At 36.9% G+C, this 21,182-nt stretch overlaps 1 protein-coding gene across 6 annotated transcripts in view; it reads left to right on the top strand.

Moving 5' to 3' along the window:
• Positions 1-21,182, top strand: part of npas2 (neuronal PAS domain protein 2) — a 49,062-nt gene continuing 27,880 nt past the window's right edge. For 2 of the 6 annotated variants that reach the window (XM_015046074.1, XM_015046067.1), the window contains exon 1: positions 17,049-17,478. The gene's annotated coding sequence lies outside the window, so the exon portion shown is untranslated. Of the gene's footprint in view, positions 320-17,046; positions 17,479-21,182 lie in introns of those variants that run through there. The other 4 variants (XM_015046068.1, XM_015046069.1, XM_015046073.1 and 1 more) reach the window with 4 other exon arrangements.

Here is a 21,182-nt window from a genome sequence, read left to right as displayed (position 1 = left end):
GCGGGACTCTGAGTGTGGACGCACACTGGCAGCTGCTCATTCAGCCTCCCTGTGTGCCTCTCTGTCAGGCTGGCTGTGGACTGGACCCGGGCGCTGGTCAGCCTCACGAAGCTGTAACATGTCAGGTGTTCGGACTGGATCTCAGCGGACTCTGCCTGAGATTTAAGAGGAATATCGCACGTTAAGCCGGCGGGCTCTGCTGTTTTATCTCTGCGGCAGGGTATTTGGATTGTAGGAAGTCGGTTTTCTTGCTTTCGTCCGTAGAGGCACACTTTTGCCGTCTTCTGGATTCAGCATTTTGTCGGGCAGAAGAAGGTAGGTAGGTGTCTTCCATCTTCATAATGTCACTTGATGGTACCTGTTGTTAGAAGTCTGGCTGGAGTTTAGCTTACAGCTGAAAAAGTACAAACTCATTGAAGGAATCTGGAATATTCTTTTCTTGGTGGTGGAAAATGACTCTGGCGTTGTGGATAAATAATTTTCAAATATTTATTGAACTGAGCTGCCCGCCGTCGTAGTCAAGGTGATTAAATCACAGTTACGGCTGCTAGCTACGTAACATTTTGGTTATTGCTATTTCCCCCCTTGCATTTATAAAACACAAACGCAGTTATTAGTTAACTCTGACTTATTCCGTTGGTGTTGTTAATTTAATTTATGAAACGGAGTTTTTTTTCTTCTTCACTTATTAGCAGTAATTGAGTCTGATTTGATTTAAAGACTGACCCCGTTACAGAGTGTTGTGACTGCTGTATAATGAAGCTTAGTGGGCTGTCGGTTGTCACAGCCACCTGGAAACCTGCTGTTGCTCTTGGCCACACTTAGGCTTATTACTGCCTCCGGTGCCTCAATCTAAATGAATGAATGAATGAATAAATAAATAACATATAAGTTTTAACATATAGAAATTAACTGTATCATCTCTCCTCTTGTTTCGTTAAAATATGATGAAATTTTCCCTTTTGTACTTTGCATTAATTCAGGAAATAAATCAGTTTTTTTCATTACTATCTCTAACCTTTTTTTGCCTTTTGATTGCAGTGTGAATTTCTTCTATTGTACTTTTTGAGTTTGCATTTAATTTTTTATTGATGATTGCTTTTTGCCTTTTGCGTAAATACATATTTACTTATTTATTCCTTTTGACCACCAACCTTCATTTTGTTAATTAGTATTTTATTTTTAGCATGGGAAAATTTGTGCAGCTTTATTTTTATTGTATTTTGGTTGTAAAGCAACTTTAACTGCATGCCTGTTAGAGTGGAGCAAAACAAATACAAATGAATGAACTGGTCGATTAATTAACTTGTAAGAGGTAGAAATGTACCAATCAAGATTTTTTTCAATTTTTTTAAAGTCCGATATGTCATGTCTGATTTTAACCATTCATATTTTATTTTTCTGAAGGACTAAATCAGATAAAGGAGAAACATATTTGCAGCAGGTTGTTTCATAGATAAACTAATTTTGATAACATAGGAATTACCAGATTATCTGCTTTGAAGGATATATCCAAAACTGTTATTTGATTTATTTTAAATAGAAAATAAAAGCATGTCAGAATGCATGCTGCTGCTTGTTCTGTCAACTGACAGAAAATGCTGGACGTTGATGTATTAAAACAAAAATTACAAAAGCATAATTTTACTCTTCGACTTACTGATCATTAAAAAGAAATGATTTTCAGCTTCTGAGCTCCCTATGACTGATTGATGCATATTTTATAATAACAGGTCATTTTGTTGACCTGATGAAATTAAAAGCTGGTACAGTGAATCATTTTTCAGAAACTGTGGTTAAATTCAGTCCAATTTGAATGTTATGATGGGTCTCCATGTTGGAGCCATCTTCTTTTACTGGTTTTCTACCTTAAAATACCCAGATTGCCTCAGCAGACATGAATAGTGATGAGGATGTCTGCTGACAGCTGAGTAGGGCAGGACGCTCTGCTCCATGACTGACTGAACTGGGGTGTTCACGGCACCATATGCTCCTGTTTACATCATGCTGCTTAACATTTGGGCCAGCCCAGCCTCATGACTCATACTATCTCTCGCTTCTCACCTTTTTTTTTATTCTTTTTTTTTTTAATTTTTTTTTTTAGTCTTGTTACTAAATAGGTCGATCTGAATTTACATAGATTAGGTGAAATCGTATTTGGGTGTGTAGAGTTGCTTATAGGGAGACAGCCCTAATAACCGTAATATGCAGTGCTGCCTGCATATTAAGTGTGCTCCTTACCTAAGAAAGTACCTGGCATAAAAAAAAAAAAAACAGTTTCAGTTTTTACACATAAATGTCACCTAATTGCTTTCATTTATCTAAGAATTGCTGTATTGCATACAATGATATTGTACTGATGATTATGATTCAGTGTATCATGTAGCTCTGCACTACAGCAAGAATATCGAATAAAGATAAAAACTACTGACTTTTGAAGCAGCTTTTACACAAACTAAAGCCATGGTTTGCTTTAGTTTTTACCCCATGGCTGTTAGTACTTTTTTTTTATTATTTTTTTTTTTACTTTGTTTACAAAGATCTTTCTAAACAGTTTTGGAAAAATTCTTCTTTCAGCCAGTTGACTTGCAGTGTGCAGCAGCAGGCATGTGAGGGGCATCACTCTTCTATGTAAGCAGAGAACACCTAAAAGCCAGTTTAAAGCTGTATGATTTTAAAACCTTTGTATGCTTTAGTGCTGGTAACCAGCCCAAGTGCAGACGTGTGTAAGCTGTAAACATTCAGTATGTTAGCCTCTGTATTTCTTGTGAGGATTGGACTATATACCCACAAACACAAGGGTCCCTGTGGGTTATATCACCTGATGTACTCAGTGAGACAGGATCTGATTCATACGAATTTGCTCTGTTCTGGTTGTACTAAGAAATTGTCCACATCAAGACAGCCTGCCCATTTTGTCCTCTTTTTTTTTTTTCTTTAAACGAATACATAATACGTGACTAGATCAGCTATTTTGTCACACATTTTGCTTTGAGAAAGTGTAACTCTTTAAACCCCCCTCTTTCCTGATGTTCAGCGTTACCGTGTGGTTGTCTCCGCCACTAGACTAAACAGTGAAAAGGGTTTATGGAAAATGTCTTTTTCAGATTCATGGAGCTGACAGACGATGTCGTCTTATTTTTGCTTCTGCAGTGCTGACTCTAGATTTTTGCTCATTCTCCCCTAAAACTCGGCGGTGGTGAAGGTTAGTTAACTGATGACACACGGCTTCGTCTCTGATGTTACTGAGCATGTTGTGAGGAAAGTAGGTTACTGGGCCATGTCCTGCAAGCTTAAACTGAATGCTAGTCTGAATATTGCTAGAGCTGCTTAGTGTGACCAGGCATGCACAAATGGTGCAGGCCTACGCAGCAGCAAATGGGATCCTCTCCATGCGCTGTCTCTTTAAGAAAACAGAGCGCCGCTTCACATAGAATGAATGTTGAATGTTCAGCCTTCGCTGATTGATCTCAAAGCCGCATAAAACCGAGTGAAATCTGACAACAGGTTGACAAACTGCACAGGTTGCGAATTATGCACAACTGCTTTAACATCAAAGCTCTCACATGGATAATATTGTGGACTTAAACATTTAGCTCTGCAAATCGGAGCAAAAAGACGTAAAAATGCATTCAGATTGAGTACAATCTGTTTTAGTAAAGGAAACTTTGCTATAAATCCTGCATTTTGGAATTTTTTTTTCGTATTTTGAAGCGGTCTTCAAATAAAATTTTATGGTTTTATTAATATCAGTGTTTCCCCAAGAAAATTTGCTAAGCCTGGTTGGGTGCTAGGGCTGTCATTCATTCAGCAGCCTGCCATGTTTTTGAGTTAAAAAATGTTTGAAGTTAACAGGAAATGTGAAAATATCACTTGGTAATTATGTGTTTTTGGAAGATTAATGCTTGTATACGGACTATAAAGTCTGAAAAAATTCAGACATTTAAAAAAACTAAAATAAATAAATAAATAAGCAGTTCTCAGCCTGGTGGGGGTCCAAGTAAAACCTGGTGGCCCACCAGGGTAATAATACACAAGCAGAAGATTCACAGATTTTCTCCTTGAAATGGATACTTTACTTTTGTCTTTATCTACCTTACTGTGAACAGCCACATTTTCTAACTTATTGCTTGGTTTCAAACACTTTTCGCCTGGTTGGGGAAGATGAGGCTTTTTTAGAACAAACCTTTCTCCAAACAAACAGGCAGGACACAACTAAACTAAAGTCTTTATTGTAAGTTTAAGAAGAGTTGTATTTAGGTTTTAAAAGCTTGATCCAATGACCTCAAAGTGTCTTTATTTCAGGGCAAAGATGAATCCCAAAGTACTTGTTTAACTTTGTAGGGCGTTGAATACATTCAGCTACAAAAATACTGTTTTCATTGTATTTCTGGATAATAACAACTTATCAAGTTTGCTACTTATCTAGTTTGCTCAGTTATATTGAAATAAGCCATTTTTCTTCTCAATCCAAATATTTAAAATGTCTACAGGCAAATTTGTCTTTCCTAATCTGTATTTAGACTAGTCCTGAATTGGCTGGTTGAACGACTTCCTCTGGAGCTTAATTTTATTGAAGTCAGTCATAGGCTGACTTCCTTCTGCTTTCTTCCTAATCATATCAGTCTTTACTTTGGCCTTTGTGTTTTCATTTCTCAGGGTAAGGGATCGCAACTGTTGCTTTGATGTAGACGCACATTAAAAACAGATTTTTCTGCAGCGCGCTTGGAAACAACGCTCATATAAGCTGTTCTTAAAAAATAAGCACAAATGTAGGGATAATCACCAATAAAAGTTTTTTTTTTTTTTACGTACTCAAAAACCACACTAACGTCTACTTTGAAGTGTTGTGATGTGCTTTGTTTGGCATCAGTCAACAGACGTAGGTCCAAATCTTCTTGACATGTTATTGGCTGGCATTTACAAAGCACTCAATCCAGGAGCACCATTCATTTTTTATGGTGCTGATTGGCTGTACCCCAAAGAGCAGACCTAAGAAAGACTGTAGATGTTAGCCTCTGTTGTTGTGCTAAGTTTGTTCACATTGTGGGTATTAATGCATATTGAAGTATATTTGGTATAAAAACTATTAGGCTGTTGTAAGGGGGTCTAAAATGACGCCTAACCCTCATGAATACCAGCGGTTCACAGTGTTTTGTGATCAGAATTAAAAATAAAAAAAAAAACATTTCTGACGTCCACATATGTATTTCTCGTGGTATTTTAATAGATATTCATTAGCAATAACAACACAGCCTGGAGGATTTCACCTCCTGGATTTATATTCTTGCTTAAATGTTTACATCTGATTGGTTACTATCCGTACTAGCTACTCGTAAATATCGTACATTCTTCTTTTTACTTTTTTCACCATGTATGTAGTTATGTAATTTAGTAGTAATGTGACTACCTGCCGTCTGAACTCATAGCTACCTTAGCTGACTTGAAAAAATATCGCCTTCTCCCTTACGTGATGACACCAGAGTCATGTGTGCGGAAGCCTGTTTTTGGTAGATTTGATTAGAAATCAATAACCATTGACAGCAGAACAGCAAAACAAATACAAAAACTATTCATAACATATGTGGTAAATCCTGTCAAGTGAATACGACCTGTTTTGCTGAAAAGTGTTGCTATTAGCTTTAAACCACATTCGCTGCTCTGACTGTGAGAGCTAGGTTCTCCAACGCGGCGCTAAATCTCTTTGCTTCTTGATGAAAAGGCCCTTAGGTAGGTTTCGTGTCACCGACATGCTGAAAAACAGAAGACGCTACCATAAACCAGATGGCGTAGCATGTTGCCGCCGAGTGTCGTGGCAACCTTGTTCAAGTGTTGCCTCAAATTCTGACATAACGGCTCCTCTTCGGTGCTTCACAGTCGGTACCACACATACAGAGACCATCTGTTCGCCCCTTTTCTTTCTTTCTTTTTTTTTTTTTTTCGCATTTTACATAAACACTCAGACTAGAAGCAGAAAACAGGGGATTTGGACCTGTTGACATTAGCACCATGAGTTTATCATTATACTTCCAGATGATACTGGCCTAAAGTTGTAATGGTTTCTTTGAGCAATATTCCTCTTCCCAGTTGCTCTTACTTAGGGATTATTTGATGCTGCATTCTATCAGAACTTGTAGAAACTTACAAAGTAAAAAAAAACAAAAAAACTTTATGCTGACTCTCACATCTTTATTAGATATCATTACTTCCTGCCTAATTAGGAGGGCAAGAAATACAGGAGTTTGCGTAAGTTATTTGTTTTGTTTAGTCTGTATCAACTTAAGAAAACAAAAAAGAAAATCCTGTGACTTAGTGAGGTTCAGACCTATTGCTTGTGCTGCAGTAAAGCTCATAAATCAATGGAGAACTTGACTCCTCGAAGACAAAAGATTTAATTATTTTAACTGATAAAATGCTGCTGGTGTTCAGGTCTCTTTTGACATTTTAATATTTTTATTGGTAGCATGTCTAGACGTATATCTCCCCCACCCCCATTTCTCCCATTTCTCTTTGTGGAAGGGAACTAAAAAAAAAAAATCTGGATTTACTTGCTCCAAAACACACATTCTGTTTGTTTTGCAGCCTGAATCATTTTGATTCTTATACAACAATGTTTAAGAGAACAATCTCCCTTTTCTTTGTGTGCTACATTTAGACTAATGCTAAAAGCCTGTGAGCGTTGGTTGCTGGAAGGTTTATTTTTTCTCTGTAGACTTTGTTTGGTTTGGCAAGATCCTTAAAGATACAGCTCTGGTAATCACTTTAAAATGGAAAAAAAGGCAAATAAATCTAGTTCTAAACATTAAAAAGCTTATTGAAATCACTTATATAGTAATAACCCAGGTTTGAGGGGTGTTTTTTTGTAGACACTTTTGCAAAAACAGACAAATACTTTTCATTTAAGACCATTTTCTCTAGTAGAACACAATGAAAGCACTATTGTTTACAACTACGAATGTTTCTATGTACTGGTGAGCTTTTTATTCCTTTTTAATTTTTTTTATTTTGCATGTCTGCTTTAGTGTTTCAATCAAAACCAGCTATTTAATTTCACTTTATCTCCAAAAAAAATTCAGGATTTTGTTTCTGTTTTTTTGTACCATCCAGGTGTGGCCTTTCTGCTTCAAAAGCCGATGCTTTTGTGACCAGCACCGTTTTCTGTGTGTGGATTATGGTCACTCTGTGAAGTCCTAAAGCCTTAGAAATTATCATTTTCTTTTTGTTTGTGGATTTAAAAAAAAAAAATTGATGCAGGACAGTTTGAAGCCCCCTTCTCCCTTTAATAACTGAAATCATTATTAAACCCAGCAATCTGTATTTACTTAGATCAAAATTGTCTGACCTCCAAAAATATCTTGACTGAAAATCTGAATTCTACTGAGAAACAATGTGCTTTTCTTGCATCATTAAATTCCACGTAGAAGGAGACGGAGATGGTGATTGTTAGCTTCAAATAAGGACATTTCCTCTCGCTCCACGCTGCGCTGCGCTGCTTCTCCTTTGTGGAACGTTCTGTTTCCTTTGGCCACTGGAACTATGTTGCACATGACTCCTGAGACTATGGCTGGCATTCATATCAGTCTCTCTAACCTTGCAGCTATGACAGACAAAATGTTTAGCCCTGGTTATATAACTGCCTCCGCAGACGTCATCATCCTCTGCTGCTGCTCCTGATCTCTTGCGCCAGAGCACACAGTAATTGTCGTCAGCAGCTCCTTGCTCAGACACCCACTGAAGGGTGATTTGGATAATTATCTTTTTAAATGTAATTGTTTAAAATTTCCTGGGGCTTAGAGTAGTCACGTTATATCAGTTTCTTTTTTTCTTTTTTTTTTTTTTAGTTTTTTCTTTTCTTTTTTTTTCTTGCAAGTTTGAAGCTTGGCATCAAATGGCATTGAGGTAATAGCCAGCAACCGCTGTTTAACAGTTAAGATAATTAGAAGATTAGAAAAAAAATAATGCTTTTAATTGCAGGCAGAATTACCGTAAACCACCCCTATTTGAATGTTTCCTTTGCTCCGATTTGTATTTTTCTTATTGACCGTAGGCTGCTACGACAGGAAGTCACTCATTTGAATCGGGAGTGGCTTCAGTGCGCTAAAATACCTCAACAATATATGTGGGCCTGGCCCCGTGCGTGAGTGTGTGTGTGTGTGCATGCGTGTGTGTGTGTGTGTGTGTGTGACCTAGATCTGAATCAGATCTTCGGTTCAGGGTGTTGGCTGCGTGTATGCATTACAATGCTGTTTGTTTTTGAGGAGTCAAGTAGACAAAATGACCATGTCAGACCGTATGAAAGGATCACTCCCACACAGTTAAGTCATCTGCAATCTGTCATGTCAACAGACAAAAGCTCAGTGATGGGCAGTAATCCTTCTCATGACTGTGATTCTTTTTACGCTCATTAAACGTCAGAGGAGAGAGTTGTATTATATTTGGCTGTTATACTTAACCTTAGAGACTCAGGTTTCACTTCTGAAGACTGATTTGAGATCCATATATTTCAGTGTCAAATGCCAGGACACGGTATATATAGTTACTAATTCACATTTAAAGTGGTGTACAAGTTGATAATACTATTAAAAAAAAGCAGCTGAAGTTTTCGACACCTTTTATTTTTGCCTCTAATCGAATATGCACATATAGTTTTTTTTTTAAGAAGCTGCACAATTGCAGTTTTCACAATTGTGTGAAAGCTGCAGCACTCCCTATGCTACTCGCTATTGTTATTCCTCATAAACATGTGTACAAATCTCTTAAAATATATTGTTGTTATGGAAACATGGGTCCTCGTCGGCTCCTCCGGAGCTGTGGTTTTCAGCCACGAAAAGATGGAGCGATTACTTCTCACGGCTGGAATCCTGAGTGATTCCAGGATCGAATGGGATTGTGGGATTGATCTAATCTTATGTGTTGAGCTGAATCACAAAGATAAGCTCTCCATTTACGGGCCCATCCATGTCTTACCTTCGATTATTGTCATGAGGTGTGACCAAAAAAGTGGTAGGCTGATGTGTTTACAGTCCAAAAAGTGGCAGGAGTTCCTAGTTTTGATGCATTTATGAATAAGAAGAGAAGATTTTTCAGCGTTTTTCAATGTCAATGGTGTTGAACGATTGAAAATTGGTTGATTCTTATCTCAGGATGATTGGTGCATCTGTAGGGATTATTTCTGCAAAATATAGAAAGTACATTAATGTGTAGCTGTGAGCTTTGCCAGCAAATCCTAAAATTAAATTTTCATTTAATCTTAGGATCTAAAAACAAACAAACAAAAAAACATTATTTGTAGATAACCAAATAATGAAAAGAATAGCCATATGGCCAAAAAACAAAAAAACAAAACTCAAACCTTCTGATTTTTTTCACTTCTCTAAGATAGAATAATTTATTTATTTATTTATTTTTTTAATTCTGCTTCTCCTTCTGTTCGGACAAACCTGAATCGTAACGGGAGAGAGAGTTTGTGTGTTTGGTTGGAAAAGCTTTGGAAAAATGGACGGCTGTGTTTCATAACAAGGAAAATGAAACAGCAATAGATAGGAATGGAGACATAAGGTAATTTTTTCCATCGTCTCCTTGCTAGAGGGCTGTTGGGAGTTCACCGGAGAATCTGAGAACAACTGAGTGACTTGCTACGGTTTCACAAACACTCACAGATGATTCCACAATTTTGACGTTATTCTGCCTGTTAGCTCACGCTGTTTCCTTTTATTGGAAATAATACGTGGTACTCTTCCGCAGGCAGGAATTTAATCAAAGATATAATCTGTGATGTTTTTCTGAAGGCTGCAGTGAGAAGAGAAAGCGCTGCATTGCCCTTTCCACTCATGCCCTAGAATTGTGACCTACATATCTGCTCAAACAGTGCTTTTATTTAACAGGGAAAATGAAAACTCCTACGATTTGAAGTGGGTTTCTTTTTTTTTTTTCTTTTTTTTTTTATGAAGGCGTCCTGGTGAGTGACGACACAAACCCACTGTACACATGTTCAAAGCGACACTAAACACTAAAATCCTCAAAAACCAAACGCTTAAATGATCCATAACAACATTTACCGGAATGGTCAATCATAATGTTAACAACCAGCGATATCTTGCCTGCAATACAGTCATAAAATTCGCTTTAATCGTCTTAGTGAGTCTGGCCCTTTAAGAATCAGGAGACAGGTAATTACTTTTTCCCTCCCCACCAAGCAGTAGCGGCAGACAAAAACAGGCTGGAATAATTTAGGTAATTCATTTAGAATTGTTGAAAGAATATAATTTTGAGGAAATTTAAGAGTGCCCTCCACCTGGTGAAAGGATGTTTGTTTTATGGGTCTACTTGAAAGGATGTGGCCACCCAGAGTGGCTCTGTGTGCCGTGCGGTAAATGTGTAATTAAACAGCTTTTTTGGGGGGTAGAGCATCACCGGAGAGTAAACATGGAATCTGCCAAAGAGATCTGCACAACCAAAGAGAACAGAGTTATTGGCACAGCTGGTATAAAGGGATATAAAAGAAAACGTAAAGTAAAGCCTTGTCTTATTGCAGTGGCTGGATCAAACGCCAAACAGTCTAGAAGAGTCCAACTTTTAATTTGAGTACTTAAAGATGATTGGGTGTCTGGGTGATGAGCCGTTGTTTAATGCTTTGGATAAATGTCCTGTAGAGACATTAAAGAAATAATCTTCTAAACCACAAGGGCATCCATTTGAATTGTAATTTTTTTTTATTTGTAGTCTCATGTTTTTTTTTTTGTCATCAGAGCTTTTTGAGTTACATTTTTATCACTTAACAGTAGATATTAATGCTTACATGTTCTTTTATTCCACCTGGAGTGTTTTTCTTTTTTTTTTTTTTTATTACTAAATGCTCACTTTTAAACCGCTTTCACAAAACTCATCAAGCGTCTTTCCTATGAAAGTCCGCACTGAGAAAGAATAAAACACTGGACTTTAGGAGAGTGTAATTTTTTTAAAATAGAAGTTAAAAACTGAGGAAAACTGAAGATATATCACACAACGTTAATATATTTAACATCTCAGGAGTATTTCATATGTTATTTTTCACCCTGTTGATTTCTGCTGCAACTTCTGACATTATTTTTAAAAGCTCATGTGTGGTAAATCACTCATTTTTGTGAATAATGATGCTGTTCCACTCTCAGACTTGCTGGTCTCTAACAAAGAACATCCTTAAAGCGCTTCTGTGCCAAAAGTTATTTTCCCGTAAACTGAATGAATGCGCTCAAAATTAAAAGTTAGACTTCAACATTTTCAGTGTCTAATTTTGCTTCAGCAGTAGAAGGTCAATTTAATTTGAGGCCTTTACATCATTTCCAAGGCTGCCAACAAATATTTGCACATTTAAAAGCTTGTATTTGTTGGAGGTGTTTTTACTTGACAGATACCTCTAATAATAAATTGTTTATTCACAAAAAGTGCATAATGGAAATCGGTTTTGTTCTTTTGTTGTCAACAACAGCAGGTTTGTGTTTTGAATGGAGCGCAGACAGTGTGTCAGTTGAGCTGTTATCAGTGGAGGATTACTCTGAAGCTGCTGCTTAGTTAAGACTGACAATACTTGAGGGATTGCACTGCTGCGGCGATGCAATAATAATTAGCTGTGTTACTGATCAGTGCTTCTTGTGTTGGAAAGTAATATAGCATACAAAGTCTCAGCTTTTGTTTAACGGTGCTCCATTTATAAAGACAGAGCAGACTGTTGTTCAGTATCGGCCAGCTTGAACTGGACTAAAGAATGGCTGCATAAAGGCAAAGGTTCCCTTTTTTGCTGTTTTTAAGTGGATTTCCTATTGGCCAATGCAGGGAGAGTACTGGCTTCTGATGTAATGTTCTTGTCCTTGTGGGAGAAGATGTAGCTCAGTGGTTTGAAGCATGAAGTGTTCCCAGTTTTTCCACAGTGACGAAAGTAAAACATCAAGATTGAACTTTACAGACTGTAAAAGAGAGAACATGAAACAGTGAGCCTGTTTATAACCACGGCAGTTTCAGCACAGTGCGCGCCGTTGTTTGTTTCTTCTTAATATTATTTGGGGGGAAAACCTCATAAGAGCTCAGAGCGTCTCGCTGAGTTAAAAGTGTCAGATCACAGAGGCAGAAAGCTATTTTTTTTTTCCTGCTACCTCATTAACATTCAGCAGAGAGGTAAATGGGTTTCTGAGCTATGGATGAAAAATGTCCTCAACCTGAAGAAAATGAAAACCAGCAGCTTGATGGACATGGCTGCTTCGGTTGGGAGAAAGTAGACACAGCGCATTGTTACCATGGGAACACAGAGTGAACAGCCGTGCCAGTCTAATTAATGACAGTCAGTGGTTCAGCTCAGGAGCCGCCGTGACATCATCAATACCAGTGCCGCAGATGTCACTGGAGGCAATACGGCTTAATATCCCAGTAATTAAACAAATAATCCCCCCTTTTCACTGCGGTAAACGCAAACAATCTGGACGAAGGACTGTAAAAGACGCACGCACGAGGCAACAATGAGCATTTACTATCCGGCGATGCCTACTTATGAGCAGGAAATGTCATCTCATTATCCAATAGCATGACCTACATAAAAGAGCAGAACTAATCTCTATGTAGGCGGACGGTGAATAATGCAGTGAAATGTGGGAGATCTTTATGAATCTTAGATGTCTCACACTTGTTGGTTACTGGCACAGCAGCCAACCTTAATTAGGAATAAATCTATATCAACACCCTGGCGCCGTTTACGTCCGTAATGTCGTCGGGTAAGACATTACGGACGAAAGTTGTTGCAAAGTGTAAAAAGGATTAAGAGATTTTTTTTTTTTTCTTAAAAAACAGTAACTTTGCCTTTCAGATGGTGACCACCACTGTAGTTTGTCATATTAGGAGGAATCTGAGCATTTAGGGTCGGACACAGATGGTAAAGTTATTCTGATGCACAACTCTTTATATAATCTTTATATATTTAGGTTTGGAAAAGATCAGAGTTGTGAAACACATTGTGAAATACTGTGAAGTGAGATTCTCTTCCACTTTTGTCTGATTGTTTAATGTTATTTTCTGCCTTTACTGGATTTAACATACTGATACTGATAACCAAGTAATCGACAAAGTATTTGTCGATTACTGTTTCCCAATCATATCAAACATTTCTTTACAATCCAATGAATTAAACCAGTACTGATGATGTTTGTTAAGTATATTTTAAATATCAATTAGCCTGCCTGGATGACGTATTCTATTCAGTCAATTTTTTAAAATTTTAAATAACCAACTTTAGTTTATAAAGGGCATCTTGGGTTTAATGGTGTGCTTCCTTTGTGGCCAGAAAACAGATTTTCAAAGTTCTCAATTGTAAAATAAGCAGAAAAACACGGTTTTCTAACTTGGAAATAGCATGCTCTCAACTTCTAAGACAAAACAATTTCTGTAAACAAAGTTCCAGCATGAAAACATCCAAAAAGATGGAATAATTCAACATAAGATTTCAAAAATTCCAGAAATACAGAAGATATGCTTTACAAATGTCAAAGCAGTGACTCAATCGTTATTCGTGATGCAACGTGGCATCAATATGGACCAATGTATCTAGCTCTTTTTGCTATTTTAGGGCATCAAATGCTACAAACAGAGCACCAAACTTTCAGCCCAACAAGATCAGACAATTATATAAAGATGAAATCAGAAATGATACACATACTTCATTGATGTGACAGTAGACTACGTTTCACAGAAAATGCTACTGTTTATCTTGTTTGTACCTAAGTAAATTGCATTTTGAAATATTCCAAAATATGTGTTAAATTACACTGTTAATTTACTTTTTAAATGCACTTAACATTTCAGATTTGTTTTTTTGTTTTTTTAAGCAATTAGAAATAAACATTTTTAGAAGTTGTACATGATCTCTAGAGATCTACTTACACAGAGCAAAATTCAACAGTGGGTGTGGGGAAAATGCTTGTTACAGTATGAAACCAAAAGGAGAAAAAAAAATCCAGTGGTAATCACTTCAGGACCTTTTTTTAGAAGGTTGATAGTGGTGGATAAGGCTCCTCAATGACTGACTTTGTGCTGATATGAAAACCATCTTGATTTAAATGTATGTAAACACATTGCTCAGTAGCTCTAAAGCTACTCCGGCCACTTCTTTCTTTTCAGTAAATACGCGAAAAGACCTATCCACACTTTAAACTAAAAGGTTTGGTGGCAAAGTCTGGAATATTTCTGCGCTCACTTAGTCTTCTTCTTTGGAACAGAACATCTGAGGACTGTGGTGCATTTATAAAACCATTTAAATTTATCTTTTACTCTGGTAGAAATAGATTTTTTTTCATGTCTAAGCTGAGTCATCGCAGCCTTTTAGCAGATGCTTTTTGATTCTCTCCTTTCCTTTGTGCCACAAACACCGTCTTCTTTTGGGAGGGTACAAAGTAGAATTAGATATCTTACAATTATGTTTTATGTTGAAATCTACTGTTTACCTACAAACAAAATATACGAGTCTGATTTGGCGTTTCCCATGGTCTGAGCGTCCTCATTGTTTATCGTGCCAGATTTTCAGGTCTCTCAGATATGTGAGAAACTAGAACAACTGGTTTCATTATACCTCTGTTTGTTTACATTTTATTGAGACTGATGGTCAAACCATGTGGATCTTTTCTTTATATGTTTATCATTTAGCAAGAATAAAGTTTGTTCCAGAACAATAAAGCAATAAATAGATTTGAGAAAATTCAACTGAAAAAAATAAAATAAAATTTAATTAAATCAGGAATGATGTACTTCCAGTGAATTATTTTAAACACAATCAGCACTGGCAATAATTCAAGAGGCAATAGACCACAAAAAGATAGAATCATTTGTCAGATGGAGGTGGTATAATTAGAAAAAAAAGCAACGCACTTTTACCGCAGCGCGGTTCCAACCCGACATCAGACTAATAAGACATCTGCAGTCTGAATCAGCTGAAGGGAAAATGTGACTTATTACATTAAGACGGCTATTGAAAGTGAAGGCATGCATATTTAGCAAAGCCTCAGCTGTGCGTGATGAAATCCTCCAACATCTGGAGAGAGACTTTAATCATGAAACATTAAATAATGAGGCCTGGCAGAGCCCGAAGCAGCCACTAAATTTGCATGGCTGCTATTGTCCATTTCTATGAAGGCAAAAAAAAAAAAAAATAGAAACACATTTTCTGTGTAGTTAAGCAATAGTTGCAGTAAAGCCAGACTATTAATGCTGGGAGCAGCTTTAAAACCAAACCAAGAGATGCTGGGCTTTATGTCCTGTTCTTCTTATTGATTGTAATGGGATACATTTGATTTTTAGTTTTGTTTTACCAAGATGTTCCACTTTACTGAACAATTTAATGGTCAAACTAATACAAATAACTAATATTGACCTACGGCGTCAAATTATACTATTCTACAGCTTCAGTTGTCCATGTATGTTTCTATGCTTTAATCTTCTTTGCACTAAAGCATGTTGCTATAAAATGTTGCTATTTTCTTCATTGCAAAACAGTATTTTGAGTAGGATAAAATATTGTTTGATGGTATTCTGATGCAGTACAAATGTTATTTCTCCTCTCATTACATAAAGAAAATTGATTATTAGAAGTTATTTATTTATATCATGCAAACTATGCAGATGGGGAATATTAAGAACATCTGAAGCATTATAAACTACACCACTAAGGGCTGGTTAATGGAGTTATTATTATTCCTGTACAGACAGTTCGAGATAAGCCCCAATTACACTGCAGAGTTAGAGGTCCCCACAAATAGCATGACATGGATACTTTTAGCTCTGCATCTGCACTAAGAAGACCTGGACAGTCAACCTGAAAATGTTTTATAAGATGAAATCTAAAAATTTGAATAAAATTATATTTCTACCACAGTGCCTTGATAAAGTATTGATTTGATGTGATGGTGCAACCGCAAACTACACTTCAGTTTATCTGGAGTTTAGACAAAAGTAGCAAAAATAAAACTCTAGTGCAATCAACATCCATCACAATTAATTTTACTGGTAAATACAGTTTATGTGACATTTGATTTCTAATTATGGAGCTTCATCAAGCTTTACTAGATTATTAATGAAAAAGCATAACTAACTACTAGTTTTAAGACAATATCCAAAAGGCCTGCAAGCCACACTTTTCAGATATTGATATTAAGGGGTTTGGATACTTTTGCAAGGAGGCACAACGATGCAATTCTACAGAAGATGTTTTCTCTTAAATACAATTTTCAGCAATACTTTAGCCAAAAAGACTCATTTACTTTATATTAACGAGAATATTCTTCCACTGTTGGAACGACTGTAACAATCACAGACATGAGAGTCTACCTAAGTTTTTATCTCCTTCTCAAAGTAAACAGATTCTCTGTAAGATGAGCCTTTTAGTCTTTCTGAAAGACTCTGGACCTTTGAATGCTCACTTGTGTAATCATTTCACAGAGGCAAAATATTTGAATCCAATAAGTCATGCAGGCTGCTGACCCACATTTGGGACTTCATCAGAGGGAAAAGGCAACCAGGAAGTTGTTAAAGCAGACACACACAGACACACACAGAGGAAGTGCACATGGAAAATGATAAAAAAAAATTTTGCTTCTTGTTTTACTTTCTTTCTCAGGTTTTGATTTAGTCTGCCCTCACCCAAATCACACACACACACACACACACACAGATCACCTCATAAAAAAACAGGGAATAATGTCTTGCAAGAGGGAGGCAACATTTAGCCTCCAGATTGTTTTCCTACCTCAAAAGTCTACTTAAGGAGTCGCTTTGGTTATTGTATTTTTTTTAAAACACATAAAGTAAAATTTTAATTGATGCAGGTTTTTCCCCTCTAAATGAAACATGCTCTGATACCCAGGGCTCCCATTAAGACTGTACCATTCAGGTTACACACACACACACGGAGCATCCGTACAGTCGCTTTAATGACATTAAGATTGGTGTTACCTATGCATTAAGCACGTGTTGAAGATTACAATCTGCCCTGCTGATGCCTGTCACCGCAGGTTTCTTTCCTTCTTCCCTCCTTCCAGTCGCGCTGCACAGCCTCTGCTTATGTACCGCTGTCGTCGTTAGCCGAGTATTGAGCTACCAGCTGACCTACTTTCTGCGCTCTCTCTCAGCCGCCCGGTCCTGTTTACAAGCCACAGCCAAGCCGAGGATGAGGAGTACTGTACCTGGTTAAATCCCGCTGCTAGCACTAAAAAGAGGGGTAGAATTAAAATAAGCCGACTTTTTTTTCCCTTCTTTTTCTGTTTTTGGATAAGTGTGACAGCAACGCAGGAAGGGACGCCGGTGCTTAATACCGACGCGGTAATAACTTGTTATGCAATTGAAGGCTTTAGGTGAATGAGCCGCTGCTAGTTGAGCTCGGCTGCTATGTTGTAGTTTAAAGAACAAAAATGACGACGCCGGTTGAAGTGAAGAGAGGTTCTTTATTTCTACCGGACACTCTTTCTTCAGGTATGTACGCTTTAAACCTTCAGTTTCACCCAACTCTGTCATACTTGCGCCGCTCCTTTACACTGTTTACATTATCACGAGTGGCCTCTTCCCAGATTAGAGGTGGGCGACCGCATGATTAGTTCTTGTTAATAATTTCCCGGGAAGCGAAACTGCACTCGTTCAGGGTTTTTTAAAGTGTTTTAAGGAGGTTCGTTTTTTCCCGACATTTTCAGGGCGCTCCTGAACGCTCCTTACGTGTTGTGAGCTCTCCAAGTGCCCTGGTTTCAAGGTTGATATAACCATTTTTTTTTCACGTTGTAACCCGCTTGACATCCATAGTAGACACTAATGGAGCTCAAGAAATGGCGAGAAAACTGATGCGTTTATTAATAATTTTCTCAAGGGGCTTTGGTGCGATGGATTTGCAGGATTTCACGTTTTATTTATGTATTAGTTCACAGTGAGATATTTTTCCACTGTTTGATGAATCAGTAAGAGATTTTCAATATTTTTAAATCATTTATTGTTTTTTATGTTTGTGTTTTTAGTGTTGATCAGCTCAAACCGATTTCAGTCGCCACAGTTACACTCCTCCACTTTTTACTCCTAGGACTTTTACACATTTTGTCTCGTTACAGACACAAAGTAGCACATAGCTGTGGGATGAAAGAAAAGGAATACATAATTTTCAAAATTAGAAACTGAAATTTCATGCCCATTCATCAAAAAATGTATTTAGATTTGTTGAAAACCATCTGTTAACAGCAGTTTAAAAGTCTTGTCGCAGATTATCGTCTGGATTTAGAGCTGGACTTTGACTGGGTTGCTCTAACATATAAATACACTTTGATCTAAACCAATCCATTGTAGCTCTGACTGTATTTTTAGGGTCATTATCCTGCTTGAAAGCGAACTCCTGCCCTACTTTTATGTCTTTCGCAACATCTAACAGGTTTTCTTTTGGGATTGCCCAGCGTCTTGCTTAATCCATCTCCTCATCAACTCTGACCAGCTTCCCTTTTTGATGGAAAGCATCCCCACAGAATGATGCTGTCACCACCATGTTGTGAATGATTCACTGTGTTATTGTCCCACAACAAAGAAAGCATAATTGTCTGTCCCATGGAACATTTTTTCCCTGTGTCTCAGGTTTAAACCATAAATTGGATTTTTATAGTTTTCTTCCAGTTATTGGCAGTTTTCCTTAAAGGCTAGATCCATGGAGCGCATGACTAAAAATTGTCCTGTGGATAGATGCTTCCAGCTGAGCTGTGGACTTCTGCAGCTCCTCCAGAGTTGCTACAGGCTTCGATTAGAAATACTCTTCTTTCCCAGCTAATCAGACGGTGAACCTCTGAGATTTTAAGAGAACAGTAGAACTCATACCGAGATTAAATTGATGGCAACTTCTGAAAACAACTGATTGCATTGGATTTTAATTGATGGCATCAGAGTAAAGGGGGTTGAAATCAAATTCACTCAGTCTGTTGAACTTTTATTTGTAACAAGGTTTGAAAACAACTTGTAATCTTCCTTCTACTTCATAGATACACCCATCTCAGATAAAAATCCATTAAATTACATTAATGTTTGTGGTTGTAACATGGGAAAATATACATAAAATACATTAAGAGATTTTATAACAATTTCTACTTATCAAATATTTTCAACACAGCCTGCCCTGGCCCAGTTAGTGTTTAACACACTTGATACTTCATTTTCATATTGGTTTAGTTTTATCATCTGGACTAGTTTTTATTTTTTATTTTTCTTTAACTGCATGTTGTTGGCAAAACTATGATAGTTTTAGATATTTGTTGAGTTTCCATACTTTAAAACTTTCTTGGAATATGCTTTAAATTATGTGACACCAGTGGCTTACATGTCTTTGTTACTGATTAACTTATTAGCTCTTGATTGGGCCGCCATTTACAATCTGCCACACTGCTGCTGGATTATTTTAAGGGAAGTATGTATCGTTTATTGCCATTCTAGCTAGGTCATCTGGGTCGTGCAACCTAAAACAATAAACACTGCAAAACATTAACAACAAATGCACTCATTTTCATTACCATGAATGCTAACCCACCATAGATTATATTTTAGTATGTACAAACAGCAGAATTGGTGAATTATGGTTCTTATTGCTATTCTGTGATGATGAATAGGAAACGGTGACTTGACAGTGATAAATTTGTTGCCACCAAATTAAACGCACTCTGGAAGTTGCGCTCTGCTGATGAATATCGAATATACTCTCATCTATTAACCCAGGAATATAAAATAATAAACAGCATACATTTTCTAATACTAGTAAAACGCAAACAAATGGCTTTATTCATAGGCAAAGCTTCAGCTCGCACTAAAGTATGTTCTCTAATGTCTTTAAATGGGCATTATTGAGAGATGTAGCAAAGTATTTATTTTAATTTGTTAGTTGTGGGATAAATTATAAGAATAAAAGCCTCCCTTTTTCTCATCTAATCTGATACAAAAGAACAAAGTGTTTTTTTCCCCCTGTCTTTACAGACTAAAGATAAACTGCACAGAGCTGAATTACAGTGTAAACACCATCTGCGCTGAAGCTTTTCCAGCCACTGTGAGGTTAAAAAACTTGACATTTCTTCCCCCACACTGTCATATATTCAAACCTTGTTACTTGTAACGTCGAGCTCAGTGTGAAGTTGTTGTAGAACAGCTGAAATGCATTGGTTTTCAGTATGCAAATGTAAGAGAAGTGTTGATCAAATCTGAGTTTAATTACCTGGGGGCAGAAAATCCTTGAAGCTGCGATCCTGATTGGCTGGCGGAGACATGACTTACTGGATTCAGCCCAAACATTGATGTTAGACAGTTGTTTTGACTTTGGCAGCTACAGGAAATATCTTCTCTCATCTGTGGCTTAATTATGCCAACTACAGAGTATTGTTAGGTTTACAAATGGTTTCCATTACTGCCTGTTAGTATTACAGCTATGATCTATGATGTTATAACGCGAAACACTGCAGTAGTTAAGCAGCTTGATTTTAAAAGATGTTGGACGACAAACTGATGGCGTTTTGCTTATTTATTCCTCTATTTTATAACCACACATCCCTTCCTCCTTCTATTTTATTCTCATAAACTATTGCATATCAGTTTATTTCTTTCAGTACTTAAGTGTCTCTCTGCTTTAATGTGCTAAAACCACTTAAATCTGGTATAATTTAATTGTATAATAGTTCTCAAGAACTTTTTTTAGTTCTGATTCCAGTGTGGGTCAGTTGACTGTTTTAAAATAGGACTTTTTGGAGTCATGTAGCCACATTTCTTTACATAAAATTATTATATTATCAAACATTATTGAAAATTACTTTAGATCTAGTTGACAGTGCTGGTAAAAAAAAAAAAAAACTTCTTGGGATTTACGGATTGTCACATGGATGGTACAAAATGTCCTAAGTGACATATGGCTTTATTTATTTAGTGACAAAGAAGAAATGAGCAAGAAGTGACTAAATGCCTAAATAAATGACCAGCACATGCAGGGACACGCTTTAAAAATGCTATTGGAAATACTCTTATATCTGTTTACCATATTTTATACAGAGCTGCACATTTGAGTTTTTGGAAATTAAGTGATACCTTTTAATTTTCAGGGTGTTGGGGGGGGGGGGGGGATCAAATCAAAAAAAGGAATTTAAAGATAGACTGCAAAAATTTTTATTTAGAGTTCAGATTAG

Source organism: Poecilia latipinna, unplaced genomic scaffold (assembly GCF_001443285.1).
Source record: "Poecilia latipinna isolate Pla-1442-1.1 unplaced genomic scaffold, P_latipinna-1.0 Scaffold763, whole genome shotgun sequence".
NCBI lineage: Eukaryota > Metazoa > Chordata > Actinopteri > Cyprinodontiformes > Poeciliidae > Poecilia > Poecilia latipinna.
This window is presented reverse-complemented; position numbering and strand designations above follow the sequence as displayed.